The sequence below is a fragment of the Chiroxiphia lanceolata genome, chromosome 12 (genome assembly GCF_009829145.1).
Source record: "Chiroxiphia lanceolata isolate bChiLan1 chromosome 12, bChiLan1.pri, whole genome shotgun sequence".
In the NCBI taxonomy this organism is placed as follows: Eukaryota; Metazoa; Chordata; class Aves; order Passeriformes; family Pipridae; genus Chiroxiphia; species Chiroxiphia lanceolata.
In genome coordinates this window covers 584,026-599,967 of record NC_045648.1, presented here as the reverse complement: position 1 = coordinate 599,967, position 15,942 = coordinate 584,026, and positions in this window count along the sequence as shown.

Below are 15,942 nucleotides of genomic sequence, written 5' to 3'. Positions count from 1 at the left end.
TTGATGCACAAGTTCTCTCAGAGTTGTCCTGAGCCATGGGCAGGATGTGTCCCCTGTGTCCCTCCCTGGTGTCAGCCCCGTTGGGCAGGATCAGACTCAGCAGTGACAGCCGGCTTCCTCTGCAGTGGGGTTTTGGCCATGACAAGGCATCCAGGGAGTTCATTGCTCTCCTGGATGTCAAACCTGCCAACCCTCTAAAAGTGGGGAACAATAATCCTAAGCCTTTGCAAAGAGCTTTCTTTTTTCAAAAAGAGAGAAAAGCCACAGAAGAAAAAGGGCATCTCGGGTTCTTCCTGGCCGGATCACATGGTGAGTGATGAGCAGTGACACATCACAGCTCTGCTCCATCCCCTGGCACAGGAGCAGCCTCTGAGGGGGGGTTAATCATAAAACTGAGTTAGGAAAGGATTTTCTCCTCGTGGGAGTGAATAACCCAGCTCACAGAGCCTTGGGAAGCGGTTTCCAGTGGGGATCCCTGGAGCCCTCTCATGGGTCACCAGACGGGTTTCCAGCTCTCCAGAGCTCATCCCAGTGTGCACAGTGAGAGGTAAAGGCCAGAGCTGGTGGGGACACCATGCCCAGAGCTCTGCCACCAGCCAGGGTCACCTTTGTTGGGCATGGCAGGAGCAGAGCAGGTCCCTGGCATGGTGGGCTCTGTCCTGGGCGCTGGGTGCTCGTGTTCCTGCCTCCCAGCTTTTGTCAGAGAACAGGGGTGAGGCTGGGTCGCTCCAAACCCCGGGAGATGTTGGTCTCCACCTCTTGCCTTTCTTTGGAAGGAACAGATGTAACCTATTTGTTGGATGTCTGAAGGGCATTAGGAAAAGGTCAGTGGTTAGAATATGGATGACGTGCTCCAAAAGTGCATTAAAATAGCACAGTTCACTAAACTGTGAGGAGCAGAATGTTTGGAGTTAAGGGGGAATTGCCTTTGTAACCCCCTTCATGGCCCATTTTGTGTGGAGGAATTTGAAATAGTTTGATACAGGTTTGCATGGGGTTTTTTTGGCCTTGTTATAAAATATTCACCCTGTAGTTAAGGGGACTGAAGTCAGCACTTGTAGTCTGCTCCTGTGACTGATAAGTGTCCATGCCCTGTCTCTTCCTCTTTTTTCCAATACACAGGCTATGGTGGAGCAAACACCACCAGTGACAAGCAGAGTCTGTCAGCACATCTTCAGAGCCCTGTCTTTGGGAAGCCATCCTTGGAAAGAACAGATTGTCTTCAACAATTTGTCTTCAACAGATTGTCCTCAGCTGCCTGAAGGAGAGAGGAGTGGATTTGCTTCTCCAACTCCAGATTGGAAACTGTGCCCCTGAGCCACGAAAGCAATGGCAGAAAACAGCTCCCTCTGTTCTTCTGAAAATAAAAGAGGGTTATAGCCTAAGCCAGTCAGACAAATAAGACCAAATAAGACCAATAAGATCAAATAAGACTTGTAGTTTAACAAGAGTGGCAGGGAAGCTGCCAAGAGAGTCTCCCTCCAGGAACAGTCTGCAGGGCAGTAGCCCCTGTTGAGCCTATATTGGAGTCCAAACCATGAAGACAAAAGAACTCATCCAGTCTCCTCCAGCACAATCAACACAGACAGCAAAAGCATGGCAACCATTTCCCTTGGCCACGCTGGAGGTCGGGTGCTCCAGACACCTGCCTGTCCCACAGCGAGCCCTGAGCAGCACCCTGGCAGGAGCTGCAGAGGTTTCACATCCTCCTGTCTCTGAACACGGAGGAGTGGGAAGTGTCTGGGTGTTGGGAGTGTCACTAATTCTTCCCGAGGGCAGCCACAAGCTGCTGCAGGGGGTGGTCAGTGGTGAGGGTGGAGGAGGCAGGACACTGCTGGGTGGTTCTGCAGGAGCCCCTGCCTGGCTGTGTTATCCCAAAATGAAAAGGGCACTTCTGGAGCTCCTTGCCCTGTGTTCCATCAGAGTGCTGCCAGCAATGGACTTGAAATGGGCACGAGGGGCTTTACCACCACTCCTTCTGCTGCTGAACTCCCTGAAGTACCACAAGTGCAGCATTTGCTGTCCTGTTTGCTCCCTCCCCATGAGACACAGGTCAGCTCTCTCCGTGGAGGCCAGGGGTGCTGGTGCCCCGGGATGAGTCAGTGCCTCCAGGCAGGAATGCTGCCCATTCCATGACTCACTGTGCCTCCCTGGGAATTGCATCCACGCAAACGCTGCAATGATCCAGGTATCCTGTGGGTGCTCCTGCGGGGGGAGAGGCTGCCACGCTGCAGGTGCTCTTTAGGGTGGCTGTGTGGGTCTGTCTGGGGGTCTGTCTGGGGGTCTGCAGAGCCCCCCGGCCGGCTGCCCTCGGCAGCACCCACCGAGGGCCCTGAGCCCCCGGGGACACGGGGGGCAGGCTGTGCTCCCGCCCTCCTCCCGTGCTTTTTTTAGGAGCAGCTTTGCACGGCATCGCTAAACCCGCGGCTGTCATTCAGCAGTCACGAAGTCAGACGGAGCCGGGAAGGCAGCGCGGGTGGGAGCAAGGCACGAGCTGCTTCAGCAACCAGCTCTGCAGCAGCCGGAGCTGCGCGGCCCCCCCTGAGCCCGGCAATGCTCAGGGATCCCAGGGGCCCTGCTCTGGTCAGAGCTGCGCTCTCCTGCCCGGCAGCAGCACGGCCCAGGTGCCACCCAGAGGCTGCTGAGCCTTTTCCAATACACCGTGGATGAGTAATTTGCCCCCCCCACCATCTCCCACCCAGTGCCGGTGCTGGAGAGAATCCCGGCTGCCCAGAGCCCCTCCACGAGGAGGAGGATGAGGAGGAAGGGCCCTGCTCTCACCTGGATACTGTTGCTTGGGAAACCACTCCCTCCACATCCGCTTGTTCACTTACAGTGGTTCTGCCTTCCAAAAAGGCGTTGTGGTGATGGGGCAGCCTCCAACCCAGCACAGGTGCAAGAAAGAGCACAGGGAAGGGCTGCAAATATTCATGAATGTTTTGTGAGAACAAGTACGTAAAAATATTTATGTTTTTATGTGCAACACCAGAGAAACAGACTTGTAATTGTGTGTGTGTGTGTGTGTGTGTGTGTGTGTGTGTGTGTGCTCCAGCTGGAGTCTGTTGGGCTCTGGAGATGAAATTCTGACCCCACAGAAATGAGTGGTGAACTTTCACTGACCTCCCAGGACCAGGGTCTTGCTGGGGACCAGGAGGAGCACTGGGAGGGCTTAGCCAGGCTCTGCTCCTCACCCTCCCTCTGCTCCCACATGGATCCTCCGGGCACATTTATACCTGGGAGATTGTAACCGGTGGATTTGTGAGAACAGGCAGCTCCAGGGCCAGGTTAGAGGGAGGATGCCATGTGCTGGGAAAATGTGAAAAGGTGGGGGACACGGAGGGGTCCCTGGCTCTGTGTGCAAGGGAGAGGGGTGAGGAGAGCTGCCCCCTCCCACGATGCTGGGGGGGACCCCTCCTGCATCCCACCAGAGCATCTCCTCCGGCAGTGGGATGAGGGACTTGCATTTCCACATCAGACTTCCCAGCAGGGCTCTCTCCTGCTGGAGCAGAGCTGGACAGCCTGTGGCACTCTCTCTGTCATTACAGAAACCTGTTCCACCAGGAGAGAAATCCAGGCTTCCTTTAAAAATTCATGATTTCCTCTTAATAAAAGTTTAGGAGGAGTAAGTGCCTGTCTCAGTGGGCTTGGGGAAATGGTCGGTGTGTGATTCATCGGGGCTTCCCTTGGAAGCTGCTCCCTGACGTGCAGCTCGTGGCTGCCACAGGAGAGCTGGAAACACTGGGAAGGAGCTTGTCCCAGGGTTTGGTGTTTGGGATGGGGTGTGGGACTCTGGACACCTGTGTGCTCCAGGAAAGCTTTGCTGAGCACCAGAATCTCTCCTGCCCAGCAGCTGGATCCTGTCCTGGAAGGGCTGCAGGGGATGGAAGGATGATCCCCTCGGCTCCAGCACTTGGCTCTGGGGGTCAGGAGGAGATGGAGAGCCCGTGGGTGCCCACAGGACTGATCTGGCCTGGGGACCACCCTGCAGGAGATGTCCCCAGGCTTGCTGGGCTGGGCACAGGGGACGTGGACCACACTGCATCTGTTCCAATGCACCAGCCCTTGTGCTCTGGGGGCAGCAGCTGCAGCTTCCTTGTAGGGTGTGGGGCTTTATTTTCCAGAAAACGCATCATTTCATCCATTCTTTTATCCATATGAGCTCAAGGATGCTCTTGGCTTTCTTTCTTCAGAAAAATTGGACACTTCAGTCAAATTTTCTTTGCCTTTTTCTGGGAGATCCCCTTCTGGTCCCTGGGGAATTAGATGTGGCTTTTTAAAATATTCAGATTTTCAAATGGGAAAAGTGGCAGTTCATTGTGGAGCCTTTGGGTCCTGCAGGTCTCCCTTCCAGCTGGCAGCACAACCTTCCCTCCCAAATCACTCCCTGATCACAAAAATTGGCACTTTCTGATATTCTTAAATGATGACATTAATCATTTGCTGTTTTTGTTCATTCTGTCAGAAACATTTGCTAAAGCCTTTTTGTTTCTCTTCCCTTCCTCAGGCTGCTTTCCAGGCACTCACAACCCCCTCTCCTGGGCTAGAAGCATCCTCCCTGCCCTCCCAAACTCCGTGCTGTGGGATGGACTGGAGTAAGTGAACAACCAACATCTCCATCAGCGTCTCCCCTTGTGTGGAGGATTGGCTGGCAGGACGGGGACATATGGATGTAGCTGGAGCTATGGATGAACTGTTGGAGTATAGAACACGGCCTGACTAGGCCGTGAGAAAATCTGAGATAGCAAAGCTACAGTGTCTTTGTGCCTGCTACTTGGCTGGTAAACAGGAACAAAACAAAAGCAACTGAGAGCCACCTGTGTCAACATAAGAAGGGAGTGAGAGGTGGAATCAACATTTGAGCCAGAGCCAATGGTGAGCTCGGCTTTTGCAATATGCATGAGCTAATTGTGAGGCCTATATTAAGCTGTTAGCACTCATCAATAAACGAAGTTTGCTGATTCTCATATTGAGCGTCCCTCACTTCCCTCGTCGCGACACCTTGGTTCTGCAAAAACCAGGTTTTAAATGGCAAAGCTGTGCTGTGGAGAAGGGCTGGGATGGCAGCAGCTCTTCCAGCCTGTCAGGGACCGGCTGCAGCCGGGGCAGCTCCGTGTCTGTGTGCTGGAGAAATGGGTGTCCAACGTCACTGAGTCCATCCAGCGCTAACGTCACTTCGATCTGACAGAGGGAGAAACATCTCTCTGAGCTAAAGACCTTCCCTTCTGAACTCCAGGACACGTAATTACCACACAGCCAGCACATCTCACGTTGCCATTACAAGTAATTTAGCTACAACGATATGGCAGTTTAATTTGCCTTATTTATCTCAATCATTTTGCATGAGGGAGATAAATGCCCCGGCAGGATTTCACGTGGATGCTCCGTCTCCTTTAATGTGGTTTCAGGTAAAGCTGCACAATACACCCCTGCATAAGAATTCATCTTGCAGGCAATTGGCCTGAATTAGAACACCCAGAGCAGGTAAAGAGAACTTTGCCTCGTGGCTCTGAGCTGAGCCAGGGCTCTGATGTGAGGAGGTTTAGAAGTATCTTACCTTTGAGCCCAGGAGAGGGGAAAGGCAATACAGATCCCCCCACGGCCACGGCCACGTCGTCCTGCTGAGCACGTACTTTGCTGCTTCTTTCTTTTTTTAGTTTGGAAATGTCAGCACTTTCTGTTCCCATGGGAACGCTGCCTTTTCCCTTGGCACGCCATTGCACTGAAAGCTGCTGGGACTGGAGGGGCTGTGGTCGCTCTGGAAGTGTGTGCCAGCCATTCCTGGCTCCTGCCCAGCAGGGAGGGATGGATGTGACACCCCAGTCCTTTTCTGGCTCCTGCCCCTCTGACTGCCCCGGGTGGGGCTGATCCCTGGGGCTCTGGGCTTCCAGGGGCAGCTGCAGCCACGGTGTGACTGGGAGAAGGGACCAGAAGCTGATGGAAAAGTCCAATGGGCCCGACTGCAATCTCTTACTACAGTTATTCTAATTATTCTAATTCTCTGAAAGCAAGGTGAGGGTCAGCCTCTTCTCCTAGGCAACAGGTGACAGGACAAGGGGAAGTGACCTCAAGCTGTTCCAGAGGAGGTTCAGGTTGGACATCAGGAAGAATTTCTTCACAGAAAGGGTTGTCAGACTTCAGAAACTTAATAATTCTGTGATTCTTCAGAGTACCCAGTGACCTCATGGGAGAGTATGGGATCTCCTCAGTACAGAGGGAGCACGGTGGCTACGTAAGCACTGTGGTGAAATCCCCTTCTGATGGTGGAACTCACACTCTTAGAGTGATTTTGCCACAAATCTCCAAGTTAGGGGGGATCTGTTTGCTACTGAAATCACTGGTGATGTGATAGAACATTAGCAACAGGTTTTGTGTGGCTCAGGGGTCAGTGCTGCCAGGGGTCGTGTTCTGAACCCCTGGAGTTAATGCAGGTCACCAAACACACCCAGCTCGCTGCTTTACGGGTGCCACGGCAGGTTCCTTCACTGCTCAGTTTTCAAATGCTGCTGCTTAAAAAAGCTCCTTTCAGAGCAGTGGGACGTGTGAAACAATGTGGAGCTGCTGACAGGTACCATGGCAATGGCTCTGCCAGGAGCTGCTCTCTCCTATTGACTGAGCTCAGTTCCACTCCATATTTATGAGTATTCCCACTCCTGAAGGATGCTGACAGCTCTTCCATGTATTGCTAATGCCTTGGGCTGGGAGGGTGCAGAGGGAATCTGGCCACAGGTCTGTCTGTGCCTGGAGTCAGGTCAGGGATGGTGGGAGCTGGGACAGGCTGAGGGACAGCCTGGGAAGTGACCCTGGGCTCGGGGTCCCACCAGCAATGCCCTCACATCCCACTGTTCCAGCTGCCTTTGTGCCCCAGCCTGTGCCCAGACCCTGCCAGCTGCCCTTGCTCACTGCTTGTGCAGGGAACCTTTACCTCCTGCTGTCTGTCTCACCTGAGCTCTCAGCTCCCTGTGCTTTACCCAGGTCCATTCTGGGGGTCAGGCTGTGCCACCCTGCCCCAGCTCAGGTGCTTTGTGCCAAGCAGGCACTGGTGAAAAGCCTCCCCCCTCCTCCTCCTCCTCAGCTCCATGGAGCTGGGACATGGACCACTGTGTCCTGTTCCCAGTGCCACCGTGGGTATGGGGGTGACATCCCTCCCCAGGATGCACGTGGCAGTGCCCAGGGTGGCAGCAGAGCCATCAGGGCTGTGCCATCTGTGTGCCCATCCAGCCCATCCCAGTCCAGCTGTGCCATCCCTGTGCCCATCCAGCCCATCCCAGCAGGACTATGCCCAGTGGAGCAGGTGCTGCTCCCTCCCCAAGTGATGTGCTGAGCTCTGGCAGAACAGGCTTTCAGAGCAGGGAGGTTAATTGCTGTTTGCTTTCCAAGCCTTTATCTTGTTTTTAAGTCCTCTCCCTTTCATCTTCCCTCTCTGCTTTTTGAAGAACCACGTTCAGAAATCTGTTTCCAGGGCCCAAAGCAGCTGCAGGTTCAGGGCCAGGGAGAATCAGCAGAGGAGGCTCCTCTGTGGGCAGGAATCTGAGCTCCAGTGAGACAGATTTTGTAGGAATGGGGTTTGGGGAGGGGGAGTGTCACCAAGCCCAGCTCCTAGGAGTGCCCTGGCCTTGAGAGCCCTGAGTGCTTCCTCTCTCCTCTCAGCTTCTCTGCTTTGACTCCCAGCCATCAGCACCAGCTCTGCCTTTCTGTGTGCAATAAAAGCACCTTAAACCATCAGGTACTTGCCTTACAATAAAGATATTTTTACACTGTAATAAAGGCAGCTCTCTGGATCCCATGTAAGTTAAGCAGATGGAGCTCATGGGGTGTTTTTGCAGCCTCTCAGGGATTTCACTCGTTCTCTCTGTGCTCTCTGCACATCTCTGTTAAGCACTCAAACACCAAACCTGAATGTAGATCTCCAGTGTTGGTCTAAACACTGGGTAATTGAATTTTCCATGGACAAATTCACTGCCCTGCTCTTCTGGCTGGTGGCTTTGTTTGCCAGGAAGCATCCTGGATGCTCCTGGGGCATTTTTTTGCCCCCATGCAATCCCAGGGCTTTCCAGGAGCAATCTCCAGCATCCTACCATGGCCCAGTGCCTGGGTACAGCCAGGGTCTTGCCCTCACATTTCCAGTTTTATTCTCAGCCATATTCCAACACTCTCTGTGTGGATGAGTGGAGCATTTTGGAGCACTGTTTGCCTCAGCTGCTCTTCCTTGTTAGTGACTCTCCTGCCAGGCTCTTAATCATCCATATGTTTGATCAGCAGTGATCTTGCATTTGCTGACAATTTGCTGATTAGAAAAAACTTATCCCCAGTCCCTGGTGAGCCCCTGCCCAGGTCAGGCTGTGCCTGGTGCTGCTGTGCCTGGTGAGGCTGTGCCAGGAGCAGGGCACAGCCCTGCCAGCTGCCAGTGCCACCTCACCGGGACCTCGAGGGGACCTCGTCCTCACAGCCCCAGGGTAGGGCACATCTGCACAACAAAGTGCCAGAGGGCAGGGTTAGAAGGGATACTGGGAAGCAATCCTTCCCTGGGAGGGTGGTGAGGCCCTGGCACAGGTTGCCCAGAGAAGCTGTGGCTGCTCCTGGATCTCTGGAAGTGTCCAAGGGAAGGTTGGACGGGACTTGGAGCAACCTGGGCTGGGGGAAGGTGTCCCTGCCCATGGCAGGGGGTGGAACAAGATGGGCTTTGAGGTTCCTCGCAGCCCATTCCAGAACTCTGTGATTCCATGATTCTATGAATGTCACTGAACTGCCCAAAAGGGCAGAGTGACAAGGATCCAGGTGCTGGCAGGGCTGGGTGGGCTCATCACCCCACCCTCAGCCTGTGCTCCCAACGTGCCAAGCCCCGGGTTTGTTATCCCAGCCTTGAAATGCCCAAATGGGTCTGAGTCATCCAAGGGATGACATCCAAGGGCACAGGAGTGTCCCAGTGCCTCTGCTGCCCTTCCAGGTGTTCCTTGCACAGCTCTCACACATCACTTGCCTCTTCCCACCCAAAATGTGCAGTGACTGCTCATCCCTCCGAAATGCCAGGGATTATCCACTCCCTGCTGGCAGCCTCATGACGTGTCTGCAAATGCCCAAATTATTGTCTTTGCTGGTCTCTCATGGCTGCAATTGCCCAAAAGCCTGGATACAGAATGGGGATAATACAGCGGTAAATATCCAACCCAGGCACTTGAAGCTGCAGCTGTAGCAGCACCCCAGGAGTCCATTTTCTCCAGACAAGAGGATTCTACTAGAAGCATTTTGACAAAAGTAATTTTAAACATATTTAAGAGAAAAATTAAAGCAAGTTAAGGACAGCAATGCCCATTGCCCGAAACACTCACCAGGCAAATGCATTTTCCTTGCACGATGCCTGAACACTGGAGGTTCAGGGGGTGTCTGAGGGTGATGGGCTTCCCCTCCTCTTTCCTGGGCAAAAGCTGCTTTAGCATCCCTTGGATTTGTGCAGTGTGAGTCTTTCCTTTGGCAAAATACGGATTGTGTGATTCTCCTGCAGGTTGGTGGGGTGGGGCTGTCCTTGGCACAGCATCTGTGGGGATCGTGCGGTGGCACCGCGGCAGGACGGGATCCGTGGGCTGGGAATGTGCCAGGGGGGCACCTTCATTCCATCATTCCATGTTTGTCAGTGGAACCATCACCTCCAGCGGCACACAGGGCTGTGGGAACAGGAGGCCTCTTCCCACCACACCAGGGGGGTGTTTACAAATGCAAAGGAAGAGTTTCCAGCTCATGCCAGAGCCACAGAAACGCTCCTGCAGCCAAGGGGAGGTGGTGACATCCGTCCTCCCGACTGTCCCTGGCTCTGCCCTGCCCAGGGGCAGCCTCGTGTGCCCAGGAACTGGGGGTCTCTCACCCCACGGGGAGGCTCCACGAGAGCCAAAGGGACAGCCCCCACAGCCCCCACGGGGAGAATCAGGCAGAGGCCAAAGCAGAAATGCCAGGAGTAGTTTAGGTTAAATCCAAATTAAATCCAAGGCTTGTCAAACCTTCTGCTCTTGCAGGAGCAGAGCACTGGGCTCTGTGCTGTGACCAGGGCCAGGCTGTGCTGGGCAGGCTCACACCCCTCAGGGCAGCAAACCCACCTTCCCCAAGGACAGAGGGGTTTCAGAAGGGCTCCCAAGGGCTTGGACCTTGCTGTCCCCTCCCAGAGGCCAGGGAGCAAGCTTGAGTTATCACTGGAGCTGTGGTTTGTTCCATGAGCGATGTGCCAGCTTGGCTGCACTCCATGCACAGTCTGGAGCTGGGCTCAGCTTGGAATGTGGCCCCTGGGCAGCTGGGCCTGGGGCTAGGGCTGCTCCTCTGCCATTTGCACAAGCACAGAATTCAGGCTGTTTTTTTTCACAAGGGCTCATCAACAGCCTCACCATGGGATGGCCTCTCTGGTTAAGGTGAGAATCACAGAACCACAGAACCACTGAGGTTGGAAAAGCCCTCCCAGCCCATGGATCCCCCTGTGCCCCATCCCCACCTTGTCCCCCAGCCCAGAGCACTGAGTGCCACGGCCAGGCCTTCCTGGGGCACCTCCAGGGCTGGGCACTCCAAACCTCCCTGGGCAGCCCCTGCCAAGGCTTCACCACCCTTTCCAGGAAGAAATTCGTCCTGATGTCCAACCTGAGTTTCCCATGGCACAGCTTGAAGCCATGTCCTCTTGTCCTGTCACTAGAGAAGGGTCACACCTGACCCCCACCCATCTCCCAGTGCCATCCTCGCTGGCTGACATCCCACCATCACATCCTGTGCAGCAGGACCTGGAACATGTGCTCAGCCTCTCCTGCTCCCCTGGGCTCCAGACCCAGACCTGCAGTAGGACAGTCCCCCCATACTCCCCCTGGCAGCCACTGTCACTTGTTGCCACCTTCTCCTGCATGACACACCACCCGTACTCCTGCAGAGCCTGGGGGCTCCCACCACCCTCCCACTTGTTTTGGTCTGGCTTTAGCTGGAAGGGCTTTTCTGCTGCCCCCCAGTGCCTGCTGATGCCCAGGGAGCCCAGTCCCAGGGAGGCAGCAGGATGGGAACTCTAACACATGAGGGTCCCCAGGGGCACTTAAAGGGTGAGGCTTCAGCAGAGCCGAGCAGAACTGGGGACCCCAAGTCTTGTAGGATTATGTGTCCAACTCCCTCAGGCATCCTCAAAAATTAAGTATTTACTTACAGTGGGATTCTTGCACGCACATTAGGGGCAGCATCAACAAATCCAAGCCCTCATGCCTGAAAATCAGGAGCCAGGGGTGCAAACCCTGGGATGGAGAGTGAAAACCCCAGGGCTGCTTCTCCTGCTGTTGTATCTGTGACCCCCACTGAGCTCCCTCTGGGCCATCTGCCTCTCACATTTCCCAGCCTTCTGTGGCAATCAGGAGGGATAGATTATTTTTTTGACTGAGTCTGTGATTACTTCTCAGTGATGGAGAAGAAATGGGACTTTCAAGAAAACACCACTAAATATCACAAGAATGGTAAAAGAAACACAAGTGCTGGTTGTGGTGCACAGTGGTGGGTCATGGCAAAGTGTCACTGGCTCTGTTGGGGGGACACAGGACCCCAGTAATGCATTTGTATGACTCCCCCAGTTCACAGTAGAGTTCCCAGAAGTAGAGACAGAGATCCACAGAGATCCCCTCCTGTCTGCCTGTTACAACATTTACAGAAACAGTCTGTAAATAGAGTTATAGGAATGTTTTAAATGGATTTCTGGGCTGGATTCAGAACTATTCCCCATTTGCATTCCCTAAATATAAACCAGAGTGCATCTTGCTGGCACAAAACTGCCAAGAGTGTTTTCCAGTGTTACCTCTGCAAGGAGGCTGGAAGCTGTATTTGCGCTTTCAGGCACTGTGGATGTTCCTCTGCCAAACAAGTGACCCAGGGAGAGGAGGGGACCCTTCGTGTCCCAGCCAGCCAGGCACAGGCTGAGCTTCCAGCCTGGAATCTCTGTGCAAGCACACAGAGCAAAGCTTTTCCTGACACACTTCTGTTCAGCTCTGCGAGCAGGGAAAGGGGTTGGAGCGAGGGTTTGCTGGGAATTACTGACTTCAACAGTTGCACAGGCAGAGTTAAGTATCTCTGTGGTATTTCTAAGTAAAACCAGCCAGTTACTTTAAAGTTATTTGGTGCAATAAAGGAATCATAAAATCCTGGAATGGTTTGGGTTGGGAGGAACATCAAAGCCCATCCAGTCCCACCCCCTGCCATGGGCAGGGACACCTCCCACTATCCCAGGTTGCTCCAAGCCCTTCCAACCTGGCCTTGGACACTTCCAGGGATGGGGCAGCCACAGCTTCTCTGGGCAACCTGTGCCAGGGCCTCACCATCCTTATGGGGAAGGATCTCTTCCCAATACCCCATCTATCCCTGCCCTCTGGCAGTGGAAAGCCATTCCCCCTTTTCCTGTCCCTCCAGGCCTGAGCTTTGCCCCTGCTCCTTGCTGGGCTCTTCCCAGCCCTTCCCCATCCCGAGAGCCTCTCTCAGCCCTGCAGCCCAAGGAGGGGTGATGAGGTGGATGTGGCCCAGCTCCTCTGACCTGCCCAGCAGCACAGGCTCTATAATTACTCTCTGAAATATCTGCCTCGAGCCAGGAGCTGTGTGCTGGAACTGGAGGAGACCTCTGTCTAATGAGCCTGTCCCTGGATGTCAGCAGTAATTAATGTGCATCGCCCTGCAGGTTCCCACCTCCTCTTAATAAGCTGAAATTTTATCCTCTGGTTATAATTGCAAATTATGGTTAAAATTCCACATGCCTGGGAGTCAGGGAGCGGGATGCTCCAGCCTGTTCCCCTGTGGGTACACGTGGGGGGGTTGCTGACATCATTCCAGCCCCTCCTTTCACTCCTGGTCCTCTTACAGTTAACTTTCATCCTCATCACCCTCTTCTCCTTCCTTTTCTTCTCTTTCTCTCTTTATCTCCTACTTTCTTCACCTTTGCCTCCTTCTTTTCTCTTCAGCTTGGCATGACAAACCCTCCAAGACTGTGGTGGAAGATGATCATCCCTTGTGGCACATGAAGCCACCTCTGGCACAGCAGCCCCTTCCCATCAGCTGTTGCTGCTAGAAATAATACTGGGATATATAGAAATAATAAAGGGACCAAAGGCACACATAGAAATACCTATGGAGCACAACATCCTCCTTCCCCTTGAGCTGGGAGAAATCACGGGAGAAATGAGACTCGTGGGGCTCTCGCTGGCACAGCAAGTCCCTTTCCTGGGCTGTCCCACCACTGCTGCTGAGCTGTGTCTGAGGGAAGTGTCTGAGCCCCAACAACTACAACTTCTTGACCTCATTTTGCTGGATGAGACAATTCAGCTGCTGGTCCAAATGTCCCTGTGGCCATCAGTGCTCAGCTGAGGGTGGAAGATGCACAAAGACTCACTAAAGGGCTCCCACACCCCCTGAACACGAACTGGTGGCTCAGCCCCACGGTGGCTGGTTGCAATGGCCAGGTGAGCCTCTTTCTTCTTTTCCACACCTTTTCATTAAAAAGTAATTAAGGAATAACAGAGAATCTGGGCTTTGTTCCTGTCAGCTCTCAGGGAGCTGGGAGCAGACATGGGGTGGTGAATCATGCACAGGCAGCCGGGAGAGCTGCCCAGGGATGAATCCAGAGGATCTGGGATGGGAATGCCCAGAGCTCTCTTGACCACTGGAATTACGGGCCCCACTGTGGCATCTTGGCCGGTGCTGGGCTGTGTCAGAGCTCAGATGGGCAGAGCTGGGGTTTGTGTCATCCCAGCTGCAGGTACCTGGGAAAGGCAGAGCAGAGCTGACACTGGATGGATCCAAACACAGGAGGCTGCACTGCAACCAGGGAGAGCAGAGGGCTGGATTTTGGTCATTTGGGCACAATAAGTAGTTCTTGCTCACAGACATTAACACAATTTAGAGATGAACAGCCATCCTTTCCCACTGGGGCTGAACAGAGGTCTCCAGCTGGACCCTCTGAGCCAGGCACTTGGCACACCCAGGCTCTGCTCCAGCTTTACCTGGGCAACAGCCAGGTGTTGTTCTCCACACCTCCCATACACCTGCATCTGCTCTCAAAGCTCCAGCCAGCTGTGGGTGATAAATTTTGATGGATGATAAATAAATAGGTTATGTAGATAATAGACAATGCATGGCATTTTCTATTGAAATAATAGAATCCCAGAACACTTGGGTGGTTTGGGTTGGAAGCTCATCTTGTTCCACCCCCTGCCATGGGCAGGGACACCTCCCACTATCCCAGGGTGGTCCAAGCCCTGTCCAACCTCGCCTTGGACACTTCCAGAGGTGAGGCAGCCACAGCTTCTTTGGGCAACCTGTGCAACACTCTTAGTGAAATTTAACCTGCTGGAAAACACACACAGGGAAGAACTCACTTTGCATTTAGAAAGCTGCATTTTAAATTTTTTAACTCAAAACTGCAAGTGACAGAGAATCCAAATAGGGAGAATTTGTAGGATTTACTGTATTAATTATTAAAAAGGAAAGAAAAAGACATTGCTCATGAAAAGCACATTCTTGTCGATCAAAGCTGGGAAACAGAGAGTACTTTTATACAGTCATCTGCCAGCCTTTGATACGCTCAGTGGAAACCTTGTCAGGTATTTGGAGTGTGGAGTGTGGAGCTGTCTGGCTTTGACGACGTTCCCTGTTCCGAGGACGAGTCGAAGGCAGCGAGGGGGATGAACTCAGCCAAGGGGATTCTGTGCTGCCTCAGCGAGGGGCTTTAGGAAAAAAAACAAAACAGAAAACTAGAACCTGAACAAAACCGTTCCCTTGGTGGAGGAGCAAAGTTGCAGCGGTGCCGTGGGCCGAGCGAGAGGCTCCGGCACAGCCGGCTCTGAACGCGCCGCTCACTGAGCCCTCCCTGAGCCCTCCCTGAGCCCTCCCTGAGCCCTCCCTAAACCCTCACAGAGCCCTCCCTGAGCCCTCACAGAGCCCTCCCTAAACCCTCACCGAGCCCTCCCTGAGCCCTCAGCTGGCGCTGCCGCTGCTGCTCCGGCTGAAAGCAGCACCTGCCAAGGCCGAGAGCCCATTCTTCAGTAACAGCTCAGCTGGTTCAGAAGGGGAGCTTGGAGGCAGATGAACAATTTATGCAGAGTGGGATCCATGACAAAGTAGCAGCTCCTTTGGTGAATACAAGCATCTTTGTACAAGTGCCCAGATGGTTCAGGAGCGGGGCCGTGGCTGTGAAAAGCGCCGTTGTTGTTCCGGGCTCACATCACGCCTCTGACAACGTGCCGGGCACAGCCCCTGCTCCTGGGAGCTGCAGGCTTCAGCCTCCGGACAGACATCCCACACAGGCCAAGTCCCTGGCTTTGCTGCATTTTTTCCTGCAGGATAATGTCCCCTCCAGGGTGTTACCCACTCTCCCTGTCCCACTGCTGCAGCACCACTGCCTGAAAGGCCGTGTTCTCACATGATTTGGACATTTGGATTAATTGGACTTGGACACTGAGATAACCAAGGCCAGCCTTCCTTGGCAGTCCCTCCACAGGACACGTCCAGCCTGACAGACAGCCTGGCTGGGAGACACTCAGCTCTTGTCACCCATCACGGGCAACCCCTGAACTGTAGGATCCCAAAGGATCCCAGCCCCACACACCGGGGTGTGGGCTCCCCACATCAGGGACTGTGGGTCAGGGGTATGAGAGCCTGGAGAGCACTGGCCTTGGAGCAGTTCTTCCCAGGGGAGCTGGAAAGAGGTGCAGAGAAAGATGCTGCCCTGCCACCAGGAGAGGCCTGGAAGGGCTGGTGGGAAGAGAGCCTGTGCTGCTTTGGGAAAGGCAAGGAAGACGGCTTTGTAAACCACCTTTCCGGCTGGGAAGGCAGGGAATGAGGAAGGCTGGAGCAGAGAGAGTACAGGGAGCAGTTGGACAGCTGGATTCCATGGAGCCTGGTGCTCCTGGGGGGAGGATGGGAGCAGCACTGCAGCCTGGAAATGCAGCTGGAGGGGATGAA